Source organism: Lathyrus oleraceus, chromosome 3, assembly GCF_024323335.1.
Source record: "Lathyrus oleraceus cultivar Zhongwan6 chromosome 3, CAAS_Psat_ZW6_1.0, whole genome shotgun sequence".
NCBI classification, from domain to species: domain Eukaryota; kingdom Viridiplantae; phylum Streptophyta; class Magnoliopsida; order Fabales; family Fabaceae; genus Lathyrus; species Lathyrus oleraceus.
The window spans coordinates 495,138,223-495,153,067 of NC_066581.1; positions in this window are offsets into that span (position 1 = coordinate 495,138,223).

Sequence of the window (14,845 nt, forward strand, 5' to 3'; positions counted from 1 at the left end):
CTCCCAACCCCGAGTCATCCCTCCCAACCCACGTGTTGCCTGGCGCTAGGGTTACATAAAAAAATTTATTACTTGGAAATATTCGCTACGTTGCATCCGCCTCTTGTATTTGTTGTGTTGCATCCGCCTCTTGTACTCATTGCTTTACATTCGCCTCTTGTATTCGTTACCATCGAAAAATATGATAATACATATAAGAATCGTCCGAATGAGGTCAAACTTTGCAGTCACTCAACATTTGTTGGAATAAATGCTTCGAAACTTTAGAGTCTCTCAACATTTATTGGGAAAGATGTCCATGCAAAAATTGGCGTACAAATTCTTTGTGTAGGCCAAGATTTTGTTTTTCCCGCCTCTCGTTCCGTGGCCCGGCCCGTATGGACCACTAGGTTCGGTCGAAAAATCTAGGATTGTTCGGAATTCTCCGAAACTTTGGAGTCCCTCAACATTTTTTGGGAAAGACGTCCATGTAAAAATTAGCATCATAATTCGTTGTGTAGGCCAAGATTTTGTTGCTCCCACCTCTCGTCTCGTGGCCCGTTCCGTCCCGTATGGACCACTAGGTTCGGTCGAAAAATATAGGATTGTTCGGAATTCTCCTAAACTTTGGAGTCCCTCAATATTTATTGGGAAAGACATCCATGCAAAAATTGGCATCATAATTCGTTGTGTAAGCCAAGATTTTGTTGCTCCCACATCTCGTTCCGTGGTCCGTCCTGTCCCGTATGAACAACTAGGTTCGATAGAAAAATCTAGGATTGTTCAGAATTCTCCGAAACTTTGGAGTCCCTCAACATTTGTTGGGATAGGTGTCCATGCAAAAATTGGGGTCAAAATTCGTTGTGATGGCCAAGATTTTGTTGATCCTGCCTCTCGTCTCGTGGTCTGTCCCGTCCCGTATGAACCACTAGATTTGGTCGACAAATCGAGGATTGTTCGAAATGCTCTGAAAACTTATAGTCCCTCAACATTTGTTGGAATATGAGTCCATGCAAAAATTATGATCAAAATTCGTTGGGTAGGCCAAGATTTTGTTGATCCCGCCCTCTCGTCCTGTGGCATGTCCCGTATGGACCACGCGTTTCAGGCGAAAAAACGAGGATCGTCAGAATGCTCCGAAAATTTTCAGCCCCTCAACATATGGTGGAATAGACATCCATGAAAAAATTGGCATCAAAATTAGTTATGTAGCCTAAGGTTTTGTTGCTACCGCCCTCTCGTCCCGTGGCTCATCCCGTATGGACAACCCGTTTCGGTCGACAAAACGAGGATTATTCGAAATGCTCCAAAAATTTGCAGCCCCTCAACATTTGGTGGAATAGACGTCCATGCAAAAATTGACATCAAAATTCGTTCTGTAGCCTAAGGTTTTGCTGCTCCCGCCCTCTCATCCCGTGGCCCATCCCGTATGGACCACCCGTTTTGGTCGACAAAACGAGGATTATTCGAAATGCTTAGAAATTTTCAGCCCCTCAACATTTGGTGGAATAGACGTCCATGAAAAAATTGGCATCAAGATTTGTTGTGTAGCCTAAGATTTTGTTGCTCCCGCCCTCACGTCTCGTGGCCCGTCCCGTATAGACCACCCGTTTCGGTCGACAAATCGAGGATTGTTCAAAATGCTCCGAAAATTTACAGTCCCTCAACATTTGTTGGAATAGGATTCCAAGTAAAAATTATGATAAAAAATCGTTGGGTAGGCCAAGATTTTATTGATCCCGCTCTCTCGTCCCGTGGCCTATCCGATATGGATCACGCGTTTCAGTCGAAAAAACGAGGATCGTCCGAATGTTCCGAAAATTTGCAGCCCCTCAACATTTGGTGGAATAGACGTCCATGCAAAAATTGACATCAAAATTCGTTGTGTAGCCTAAGGTTTTGTTTCTCCCGCTCTCTCGTCCCGTGGTCCGTCCCGTATGGACCACCCGTTTCGGTCGATAAAACGAAGATTATTCGAAATGCTCCGAAAATTTTCATCCCTTCAGTATTTGGTGGAATAGACGTCCATGCAAAAATTGGCATCATAATTTGTTGTGTAGCCTAAGGTTTTGTTGCTCCCGCCCTCTCGTCCTGTGGCCCGTCCCGTATGGACCACCCGTTTTGGTTGACAAAACGAGGATTATTCGAAATGCTTAGAAAATTTGCAGCCCCTCAACATTTGGTGGAATGGACGTCCATGCAAAAATTGGCATCAAAATTTGTTGTGTAACCTAAGGTTTTGTTGCTCCCGCCCTCTTGTCTCGTGGCCCGTCTCTTATGGACCACATGTTTCGGTCGACAAAACGAGAATTATTCAAAATGTTTAGAAAATTTGCATACCCTCAACATTTGGTGGAATAGACGTCCATGCAAAAATTGACGTCAAAATTCGTTGTATAGCCTAAGGTTTTGTTGCTCCCGCCCTCTCGTCTTGTGGCCCGTCCCGTATGGACTGCCCGTTTCGGTCGAAAAAACGATGATCTTCCGAATGCTCTGAAACTTTGCAGCCCCTCAACATTTGGTGGAATAGACGTCCACGCAAAAGTTGGCATCAAAATTCGTTGTGTAGCCTAAGGTTTTGTTGCTCCTGCTCTCTCGTCCCCTGGCCCATCCTGTATGGACCACCCATTTCGGTCGATAAAACGAGGATTATTCGAAAAGCTTAGAAAATTTTCATCCCTTCAAAATTTGGTGGAATAGACGTCCATGCAAAAATTGGCATCAAAATTCGTTGTGTAGCCTAAGGTTTTGTTGCTCCCGCCCTCTCGTCTCGTGGCCCGTCCCGTATGGACCACGCGTTTCGGTCGAAAAAACAAGGATCATCTTAATGCTCCAAAAATTTGCATTCCCTCAACATTTGGTGGAATAGACGTCCATGCAAAAATTGACATCAAAATTCGTTGTGTAGCCTAAGGTTTTGTTGCTCCCGCCCTCTCGTCTCGTGGCCCGTCCCATATGGACCACCCGTTTCGGTCGACAAAATGAGGATCGTCTGAATGCTCCTAAACTTTTCATATCCTTTCTATATGTATTGAGGAAAGATCATGCAAAACTTCAGCTCAAAATTCGTTGTTCCGCCTAGGTTTCCGCTGTTTTCGATCCGTACAAAGCCGACACTTGGAAAAATCATAAAAAATTCATATGACATCGAAATAATTTTATTTTTGGTGGGAGGGATGCTTATATTATGTTTAACAAGCATGCAAAAAATCATGAAACAATTCGAAGTCTAACTCATAAAACAAGAAATTTATGTCTATAGGGAAAAGAGACTCAATTGTTGTTAAAGCAGGACCTGCAGTTCAAACATATATTGGGGTAGGCCCTTGGCCAGTCCGACCGTCTCATGGCCCGCCAGGACGCATCCTGGCACGCAAAAGAAGCCTTTTTTGCATGAAATCTTCGCAAATTTTGAATTCTTCATCATCAAATCAAATATTTATCCATTCAAAATCAGGTTTTGGATGAATTTATGGAAAATTTCCACTGCCCCGCCCATGCTTGTGCGCCCATTGGCCTAGTTGCCCTGTGTTGTTTTTCATGCGTAGCGTGGCGGAACCGGCGTTGTTGTATGCTACCATTTTCCTGCGTGCCTTGGCATTGTGGGGTGTGGTACGTCCTTTGATGTTGGATCTTATTGTCGTAGGGGTGTGTGAGTGGTATTGCAATTGTTTATGTTTGCCGACTTTATGCTTTTGCATGGAACGGTGAACACCTCAATCCTAGTCATTTTTCATCGTGTGCATTCGGTGTTTGTTTATATGTTACTGTTTGTCTTGCCTATGAAATGGTATACAAGTGGTCGATTAGGTTTGAACCATCCTATACCATTTCTTGGTGTTGCGGTGGCTTTTGAAGTGATGCATGTGTGTTGTTTTAGATGTTGTGTGCGACGTCTCTTGCGGTATGCATGTATACACTTATTTCTTGGAGGCGGTACTTGAGATGACTTTTGGTTTATTTCATTATGTCCCTTACTAATGGTTGCTTAAAATTATGCCCTGCTCTTTTGGATGTTTTGCTCCCTTTTGGGGGTGCAAAACTTGCACTATGTGCAGAGTCATTAACGGATGCTACCTTGTTGATCCTGCCAATAGTCATATGCTTGTCTCAAAGATTAACCCACACATGTGTAAGTATGAACTAATTCAGACTTCGAAACTGTGAATGGCTCATTAAATCAGTTATAGCTTGTTTGATGGTATCTACTACTCGGATAACCGTAATAATTCTAGAGTTAATACGTGCAACAAACCCCGACTTTATTAGATAAAAGGTCAATGCAGGATCTGCCTGTTGCTTTGATGATTCATGATAACTCGTCGGATCGCACGACCTTTGTGTTGGCGATGCATCATTCAAATTTCTGCCCTATCAACTTTCGATGGTAGGATAGTGGCCTACCATGGTGGTGACGAGTGATGGAGAATTAGGGTTCGATTCTGGAGAGGGAGCCTGAGAAATGGCTACCACGTCCAAGGAAGGCAGCATGCGTGCAAATTACCCAATCCTAACACGGGGAGGTAGTGACAATAAATAACAATATCGGGCTCATTGAGTCTGGTAATTGGAATGAGTATGATCTAAATCCCTTAACGAGGATCCATTGGAGGGCATGTCTTGTGCCAACAGCCGCGGTAATTCCAGCTCCAATAGCATGTATTTAAGTTGTTGCAGTTAAAAAGCTCGTAGTTGGACCTTGGGTTGGGTTGATCGGTCCGCCTCTGGTGTGCACTGGTTGGTTCATCCCTTCTGTAGCACCTCAAATTTGCACCTATCATTATACATACAATTTCATATTAGGTCATAGCATATCATGATCCATTGCATAGCATTGCATTGCCTCTTTTGCCTCAAGTGCAAGCCAATCAAGAAATTAGGTCAAACTGATCAGGAGATCAGTCAGTCAATCAAGCAAAGGTGTTTCTCAAGGAACCAATGCCCTAGGTTGTGTGCAACAAGTTCACATGACTTGGTGGTCCATTTGAAGTGTTCAAGGCAAGGGTTGAAGGCTCAAAGGTCATCAGTTCATGCACAGACAGTCAAAAGTCAAAGAAAGTCAACTGTCAGTCAAGGCAGTGGATGGTGGTCATTCTTGTGGAATTTGGGCACCATGGTCAATAATCAAGAGTTCATATAGCTTGGGACATCATTTGAAGTCAAATTCTCAAGGAATTAGGGTTTGGAAGTCATCAGTCAATGCATAATCAGTCAGAAACCCTAAAAGTCAACTGTTGGTCAACTGTCCATTTAATCAGTGATTGGATGATTGGAATTGGTTTGTGAGAGTTCATTCATGTCCAAATAGTCATCATACATCATGCCAAACACCATCATGGAAGAATTTGAAGCCAGATCAAAAATTTCCCAAAACGGAAACTAGGCCTGTAACTGAAACTTACCAGAAATGGAAAGTCTTGATCCTCAAACTTACATTTTGATACAAGCCTCAAATGAATTTTTGCCCAACATGAAAGTTGAAGATCTTGTTCTCCCATTTCCAAAAAGTCCTAGAACTCTCAATTCCCATGTGTGGTTGGCAAGTTATGATCGAATCGATTTCAGAAAATCTTGAACTTCAAAGGGCCATATCTCTCAAACCGTTTGGCCAATTTTGGTGGGGTTTTTTCCTACAAGTCACATTTGATCCCCTCTTTCCAAAAATATAAATTTCATGAGCCAAAACTTCACCAATCAAAATGGCATATTTTGACCTATTTCATTTAAATGCAAGTTTGACCAAAAGTTGACTTTTTGATATAAACCTTTTTCTACCATTTGGCTAATTGGGAAAGCTCAGAAATGTCATTTAGAATGTGTTTGCAAAGTCAAAATATGCAGTACATGAAGCCATTGCTTGGTTGCTTGAATTGTAAGAAAGGTACAAATTCACCATACTTGTCCATGCTTCCACAACCATGCCTTGTACTAGCAGCATTATGCAGCAATTTTTCTGTCATGGTGAGCCTCATTATACAGCCAAATAACCAACAAGTACATATGGCCTTACTAGTTTACTTGAACATTGGCAAAAGGACATGTTTACAACAAATCCAATTGATGAACCATACTTGTACCACTCTCACATAGCAGAATTTTGGCCATCATTTTCTGTTTTGGACACACACATAACACAGCCACATAACCAATAGCATACCAATTCACTCATGCTGAATCTCTTACTTGCATTCCTATTTTGCTGTCAAGAGAACCATACCTTGCCTTGGACTGTACTTGCTTTGGCACTGTGAAAATTTTCCTGTCAAACCATGATGAACAAGTAGCAGACCAAACACTTTCACTGATTTTCCAACCTCACCTTGCTATTTTCTTGGCATTTCAAACTCTCTGTCACGACATCCTGCAAAGAAAAAACCCTTAGCAACTGTTTTCACCATACCTCCATGCCAATTTGTACTGTCACATGAGAACTGCTGCAGCCAAGCATCCAACAGCAAGGGAACCTTGCTTGACTTCACATCAAAAGACCTCACTTGCATTTACAAAGAAAAAAACTGTCAAAAGCTGACAGTAAAAAAAAACCTGAGCCTTGCATTTTGTGCTAGAGAATCCTGCTAGCCAACACAAAAGAACTCAAAAACCACCTTGCTGTTTTGGCATTCCCATTTTTCTGTCAAAAATGCAAAAAACCATGAAGCCATCATCAAACCACATGTTCCTCACCATGTTGCTGTCAAAGAAAGCTCAACATTGCAGCCAACATAATAGCATCACCAACCTTTTTTTTTGGGCCAAGGCAAATTGATTGTGCAACCTCATTCATTCAAAACTGACCTCACTGTTAAAACTCACAAGGAACCAAACTGCATTGCTTTTTCAAACCTTGCTTGACTTCACCTCCAAACACACCTCACTTGCATCTTGCCAAGAAAAACCAGTCAAGAACCTCATTCCCTGCCATGGTAAACCAACAGTAGACCAACCATTTTTACTGGCAAAAGACTGATTTTTTGGCATTTTGAAAAGATTGAAAAGCTGTCAAAATTCAAAACCACCAAGAAACTTCTAAACAGCAGGCTTTTCATAATGTTCTCTATCACATGAAACCCTCTAACCACACTGCATACAGCACCCTCTCTCTCAAAAGTTCATCTTTGGCCATTTCCAACTCTCAGTCCAAACGCAAAAGCAAACTAGCCTGGCCCTGCATTGACACAACATTTCCATCATTTTCCTGTCATGAAACCAGCTGCAGCCACAGTCAAACACTTTGCAACAGAAAATCACTCTCCAACCAAAACCTCACTTTAGCATTTATCAAAGATACCTATCAAACTCCAAAAGGCACCAAGAACCTAGACCTGCTTTGACCATCCATCCACCAAACCAAACACTGCTAGCAGCCACTTGGTCAAGAGGAAAAACACAAAAACTCACTCCATGACAAAAGTTGCTTGAGATCATTTCAATCTACACAAGCCAAAGCCAACTTCATCATTCATCATCTGGGACCCTAAGGTGCAACTGTTGCACTTCTGTAACATCAAACAACTCCAAGAACACAATTGCCCTTCAAAATAGGTATGGATTCGACCCTCCTCTTTTGTCAAATTGCTACATGCTTTCAAAAGGTCTTTCTATGCTGGTTATCATGATGTGTTTATTTTTTGAATTGGTTGTGTGTTCATGAAGCTATTTTGAAAACAAGTTTAGTGTGGAAATGTGTTTGTGCTCGATTCATGATACACACGAGGTTTCAATGAAAATGGTTGTTAGATTCATGTTTGTCATTGCTTGATGGTCATTCTCATATATCCAATTTCAATTTCTGGAAAAAAATCGTGTTTGAAGGTGATGAGATTACACTGTTCATCAAACCCTAGCTTTGAATTTCCCAGATTTCTCCCCATTTTTGTGCTGCCTGGCTTAAACTCCCTCATCCAATCAAAACATTTCCTTTAAAGCCCAAAACGACTGTGTTTGGTTAAGTGAATCAGGGAATTACAAAAATGCCATTCTTTCAATATTATTTCCATTTTATTTCTTCATTTTGATATCCCATCTTCCAAAATTCATAACTTGCTCATTTTTGATCCAAATTCAATGGGATTTTTTGTGTTATGTTCATCATGATCTCTACTTTTTTATCATTATTTTTCCAGAATTTTTGGATGAGTGGTTTTTAAATGGTGCTAGGGTTTGTGACATGTGACCAAATTTTGTACACCTTGCCAAATCAATTGTGAAATGATGATACTTTATCCAATGGCTCCCAAATTTTTTGTGCTTAAACTAGACACACTCATGGTGATTTTGGTGTAGAGTTTGTGAATTTATCATTGCTGGTTTGTGAGATATGATTTTTTGAATTAGGGTGTGACAATTTGTGTCACACCATTGATGTCCAACTTCAGGATTTTCATTACCATGCTTCTTGACTTCCAATTGATCTGATTCTTTGCATGAACCTACTCTTATATGTCTAGTTTACATGTGAATTTTCTTGGAATTATTTGTGTCATTTTCCATTTGTTTGAGATTTTTCTTCCCTGCCTAGTCAAATGTTGACTTTGTGTGACACATGCTCCCATTTCATTTGTGAAATTCTCATACGTTATTAGATGGACATGAAATTTTGCATGAGATAACTAGACATCCTCATCTTTGCCATGGCTTTAGTCCCATTCATTTATCATACACCATTTCTGATTTATGATTTTTCTAAGTTGATGCATGTTTGGTTGACTTCTTTGAGCATGTTCAAAATTGCTTTGACTTTCTGATTTTCATTGACTGCCTTCCACTTGTCCAAATGGGATGAAATTTGACATGCTTACCATGCTATGTGTTAGGTTTGATCATGATTTATTTGGTGATTTTTGGAAAATGTTTGGATTGCTTTTGAGTTAAGTCTTGCTGTTGACTTCTATGAGCTTCTGTTTGCCATGTTTTGACCTAAATGGTTCATGAAATGATGATGATGATTGATATGAGTGTGAATCCAATTGGTTGTGTTTCTTGAATGTTTAAACTTGATTTTGATTGGATATCCTTTGCTGTTTTGGCTTTCTCATTCACTTTTGACCCTAGGCTTGCCCTAGCGGTCCTGTTACTCACCTTCGAGCTTGTGTTTTCAGGTTGACCATCAAATGGCCATTGAGACCAATTCTTTTGATTGAGCTTGCTTAAGAATCATTGTCTAACTTGTTTGTATTGTAGGTGGCTTGGCTCACATGCCTTAAGCCTTGTGCCTTGCACATCCATGTGCCTCCAATTAACTGTTGGTGTCTGTTTCTGTCTGTTTTGTTTGAAGTTGTATACTAACATCTGCTTGACTGTTTCAGGTGCTTTAGTTGCTTAGTTCCTTGTGAACTTTTTGTTTTGCTTTGCTTCTATAAGCAATTTGCATTGAGGTATGTCTCTTTTACTTCATGTAGTCTGGAAGACCTGGCCTGTTACTTGGCCAGGCAACTGTCTGAAGTCCTCCTTAAGAGGCAATGTTTGTGGATGTTTACTTTTGTCCTTGCATAGAGTCAAAGTCCTCCTAAGTGAAGAGGCAATTGGTGGAAGGTAGGGATATGCAATCTATCCCCCACTATTCAGTGTGTCATCTGCTTTGCTCACACCACTGTGTTGATGCATTGCAGATACAAACCCAAGATCTTGTACAACTGTACAGTTGAGTCAGTTTTAATGTGTAGAAGGGTTCCCACTTTCTGAACCCACACATTCTTGTCTTGAGCTCTCCCAGGCCAGGGATAAGAGCTGTGAGGTCTCATCCTCACTTCATCCTTTCATCTGCTTCACCTTAGCCCCTCAATGGCAAGGTTAAGAGCAACATTCACCCAGTTCCAGAGGTTTGTTTGTCGAGGTTGATATGACCCCTTGACTAAAACCTAACCCTTGTTTGAGCCATTTGTTTGTGTATAGCGTGTGCTATCTGTGCTTGTAGGATTGTTTGACTTGCTTCCTGTGCAAGATAGGATTGTTTGACTTGCTTCCTGTGCAAGTTAGGATTAGTTTAGACTTGCTTCCTGTGCAAGTTAGGTTTTGCTTGGCTTGCTTCCTGTGCAAGTTAAGTGTGTGTGGCTTGCTTCCTGTGTGAGCCATGCTTAGGATAGGTTGGCCCTTGCGCCATTTAGCTAGAAACCTTAACTTAGGGACGATCTTGCATGACAACATCTAGGCTCGAGTCGTAGTCTCCCTAGTGTTGTGTCTCCCTCTGTTATCTGGTTAGGCTAGTCCTTTTTCCCTGCGTAGGGGAACTACATCGCCCTGATCTTCATACCAGATGAAGTATGTAGGCAGGAGATTGAGCTGATCTCTCCGGGCGCCCTTTTCTTTTTTTGTGTGTGTTGTCTGACCTTTGCTAGGCTCGAGTGCCTGACTCCTTAGCAATCTGTTGTCTGTTCGTTTGTGTGTGTGCTTGACAGTTATAGGCTCGAGTCCCCGACTCCCTATTAACTTGTTGTGTTGTTGTGTGCTTGGAAGCCGATGTAAGTCCATCGAGTGGCATTTGGGTTCCAGTGTGCGTGCGTTTTGGTTTGGATGCTGATGTAAGTCCAGTGATTGGCAGTCGGGCTCCACGTTTGCCTTTGCCTGTGTTTGTTTGTGTGCGTGTCAGCCGAGCTACGAATGCTCTGATTCTTCTCTCGTCCGAGAAGATACGTATGCATAGGATGCGATATCCTAGCGAGCATGTGTCGTTTCCCCAGTCCGAACTACTTCGACTCTGATGTCTATGCCTGATAGACTAAGTAGGCCCAGGATGCGATATCCTGCCGAGTCAGTTTCAGTCAGTCTCTTTTGTTTCTTTCAGCCAGTGTGTGTGAATATTTGAGCAGTGTTTAGCAACCAATTTCCTTTCTAGTGTGCGTGGATCCCGTAGAGTACTACGGATGCGTAGGGGTGCTAATACCTTCCCTTCGCATAACCGACTCCCGAACCCATACTCTTTGGTCGCGAGACCATGTTCTTTCCAGGTTTACTCTGAGCGTTTCCTTTCCCTCTTTTGGGATAAATAACGCACGGTGGCGGCTCTGTTGTTTCTTTCTTTTCCCGCCGGTTTTTCGCGCGATGCGACAGCTGGCGACTCTGCTGGGGACTGTAGAGAAGTTGACCTATGCTGGTCCATCTTCCCTGAGCGAGTCTCTCCTAGCGCTCTCTAGGTTAGGGTTTGGTTGCTTTGTGCTGTGTTTATTTATTGCATTCATTATTTACTGTTTGCATTCATTGTCTGTTGTTTGCATTTATGTTTGTAATTATGTTTGCATTCATATTCATCTGTTCACCTGGCTGGTTGTCTGTTTCTCTCTGTTGGGGTGGGAGTTCTATGAGGTAAAAGGCCCAATACCCAGGCTATGAGTGAAATCTAGGAAACCTAGGAATAGAGTGATTCATGGGAAGCGGGTGGTGTACGCCACTTAGCGGAACATTGATATCACGAGCAGTTCAGACTCTGATGGGGTATTATCGGTGCATACATCGGGTGTGCACAGGATGATATTCTTGAAAGGGTTGTTTATCCTGCGTTTCTCTTGACCTTACCTTGGCCTAGACTACACCCGTGAGTGGGGAAGGGTTATTCATTACAGGTACTGTTGGTGACTTATGGTTCTGTTGGTGACTTTGGGTTCAGACAACAGTATATTCAGTTGACCTTGGGTTTTCAAGTTGGATTTGGGTTCTGAGTTTAGACCGAAGCTTCGACTTTGTGATCAGAGATGCACCGCCAGCCAGTTGTGTCTGCATCATGTGCATCATAGCATATTTATTTTCAAAAAGAAACGCAAAAAAAAAAAAAAAGAAAAAAAAAAAAGAAAAAAAAAAAAAAACTAATCCCTGCATGCATATCATTTCTCAGGTACATTCCAGAGCTTGTTCACTGATAGAGATGGCAACAGTCCCAGAGTTGAAGCGGAAGACTTGTATCTACGTTTTTCACCGGGAGCCTTTAACGCCTCTGATTGAGTTGGGCAGTCTTGTGACCAGTGATCGTCTAGGGGGGTTCGTGAACCAGTATGGGGATATCCTGACAGTGTTGAAGACAGTAGTTGACCCGGTGCCGTTGCAGACACTTCTTCAGTTCTATGACCCGGAGCTTAGATGTTTCACATTCCAAGATTACCAGTTAGCACCTACTCTCGAGGAGTATTCTATATTGTTGAGCATCCCGATTCAGCATCAGGTTCCTTTCTTGGACGTACCAAAGGAGGTTGACTTTAAGGTTGTTGCCAGAGCTCTCCGGTTGAGTGTTAAGGAAGTTTGTGATAATTGGAAGCCCAGTGGGGGAGTTGTGGGTCTGCCGTTGAAGTTTCTTCTGAGAATAGCCAGAGTTGAGGCAGAAAAGGGGAATTGGGAAGTTTTTCACGCACAGCTAGCTGCCATGATCTATGGGATCATCCTATTTCCCAGTATGCCAAATTTCATTGACTTCACTGCTATCAGCATTTTCATCAGAGGAAATCCAGTCCCCACCTTGTTAGCTGATACTTACTATGCCATCCACAGTAGGCATGGTAAGGGTGGAGCCATCAGGTGCTGCCTGCCTCTCCTATTCAAATGGTTCATGTCTCTTCTGCCAGCCAATGGACCGTTTGTGGATACCCAGAGCACTCTCAAGTGGACTCAGAGGGTCATGTCGCTCACTTCCTATGATATCAGGTGGCAATCTTACCGGATGGATGTGCGTAACGTCATTATGAGTTGTGGAGAATTCCGTAATGTGCCACTCGTAGGGACTAAGGGTTGCATCAATTACAACCCGTTTCTTTCTCTGCGCCAGTTGGGGTTTGTTATGAGCAGAAGACCACTCGAGGCTGAGGTAGCTGAGAGTGTGTATTTTGAGAAGAAGGATGACCCTGTTAGGTTGGAGCAGATTGGAAGAGCTTGGAAGTCCATTGGTGTCAGAGATGGATCCGTCTTAGGGAAGAAGTTTGCCATAGCCATGCCTGATTACACTGATTGGGTAAAGAAGAGAGTGGAAACTTTGTTGCTACCCTACGATAGGATGGAGCCGTTGCAAGAGCAACCACCTTTGATCCTTGCTGAGAGTGTACCTGCTGAGCACTATAAGCAAGCTCTGATGGAGAGTCGTCGGTTGAGGGAGAAGGAGCAAGACACCCATATGGAGCTGTACAAAGCCAAAGCTGATAAGCTGCACTTGGCCCATCAACTCAGAGGAGTGCGAGAAGAAGATGCTAGCAGAGCAAGGAGCAAGAAGAGACCCTACGAGGAGATGGAGAGCATGTTAGACGCAAAACATCGGGAGCGCTTGAGGCTGCAGAGAGCAGAAGCCAGCTATCAGAAGAAGATCAGAGACTTGGAGAAGCAACTCAGAGACAAAGATGCTCAGTTGAAGAAAGAGATGGAGTTGAGACAGAAATCAGAGGACCACCTTGGAGGAGAAGTCTTGGAGCTCAGAAGACAGTTGAAGGAGAAGATCACCCCTCTACCAGATTGTTCAGAATGCTCACTGTTGATCGACCAGTGCCATTACCTGAAGACCCTCATTCCGGAAGACCGTCTGTCTTAGTTTGTATCTCTGATTGTATTTTGTTGAGAATCACCTCCAGGTTTGTTGGATGGGATTCATTTGCGTGTAAGCCATCTCTTGGATCTTTTTGTTAAGAATCACCTCCAGGCTTGTTGGATGGGATTCTTTTTCTTTGTACGTTGTTTATTCAGATATTCTGTTGACATTGGTTGTATGCCTTTTCACCCTTATGTATGTATAAGGATGTCAGCATTCCCTTGTATCTATTTGTTCTCTTGTTGCTGCAGGTTGCCATCTTTTCAGGATGGGTCAGGCTCTTTGAATGCCTGAGAAATGAGCATATCATGTGCATCATACGCATCATTAGCATCATACTCATATCATTTTGCATAACAGGTGTTCTTGGTCGTGGCTTCTCACTCTGGTTCCTGTTTTAGGCAGGATAGCTGATCAACGTCCGCACCGCTACTCAACAAGACTGAATCAACAGAGAAGTATGGATCAATTTCAAGCAGAGTTGGCTGAGATGAAGGCTAGCATGGCCCAGTTTATGAATATGATGCAAGGGGTTGCACAAGGTCAAGAAGAACTTCGAGCTATGGTTCAGAGACAAGAGGCTGCAAATCCACCGATCAACCATGCTCCGCCAGAGGGAGGCCCAGTCAATGATAACAATATTGCTGCTGCTGTACCCGTCAACAACTATGCTATAGGTGATGAGTTGGGGGGTATTCGAATCAACGGTCAACCTATTGTTCCAGATGCCGCTAATGCCAGAGTAGTCCGTGCTCCGGCCCGTAATCCTGTTCCGATTATTGACAGACAAGAGGATATGTTCTCTCTGCTCAGTGAAGACGAAGACGTTCTGGGAAGGGTTAATGAGAGAGACCGCAAAGTTGAGGCTCTTGCTGAGAAGATCCGTGCTATGGAAAGTCAAAATTCTCTTGGTTTTGATGTTACTAATATGGGATTGGTTGAAGGTTTGAGAATCCCTCACAAGTTCAAAGCACCGTCCTTCGACAAATACAACGGTACTTCTTGCCCTCGCACCCATGTGCAGGCTTATTATCGAAAGATCTCTGCGTATACCGATGATGAAAAGATGTGGATGTATTTTTTCCAAGATAGTCTATCTGGGGCTTCTTTGGACTGGTACATGGAATTGAAGAGAGATTCGATCCGATGCTGGAGGGATCTGGGTGAGGCCTTTTTGAGGCAATACAAACACAACATGGACATGGCACCGAGCCGGACTCAGCTGCAGAGTCTTTGTCAGAAATCTGGAGAGAGCTTCAAGGAGTATGCTCAGAGGTGGCGTGAACTGGCTGCTAGAGTTCAACCCCCTATGCTGGAGAGGGAGTTGACAGATATGTTTATCGGTACTCTTCAAGCTGTGTTTATGGACCGGAT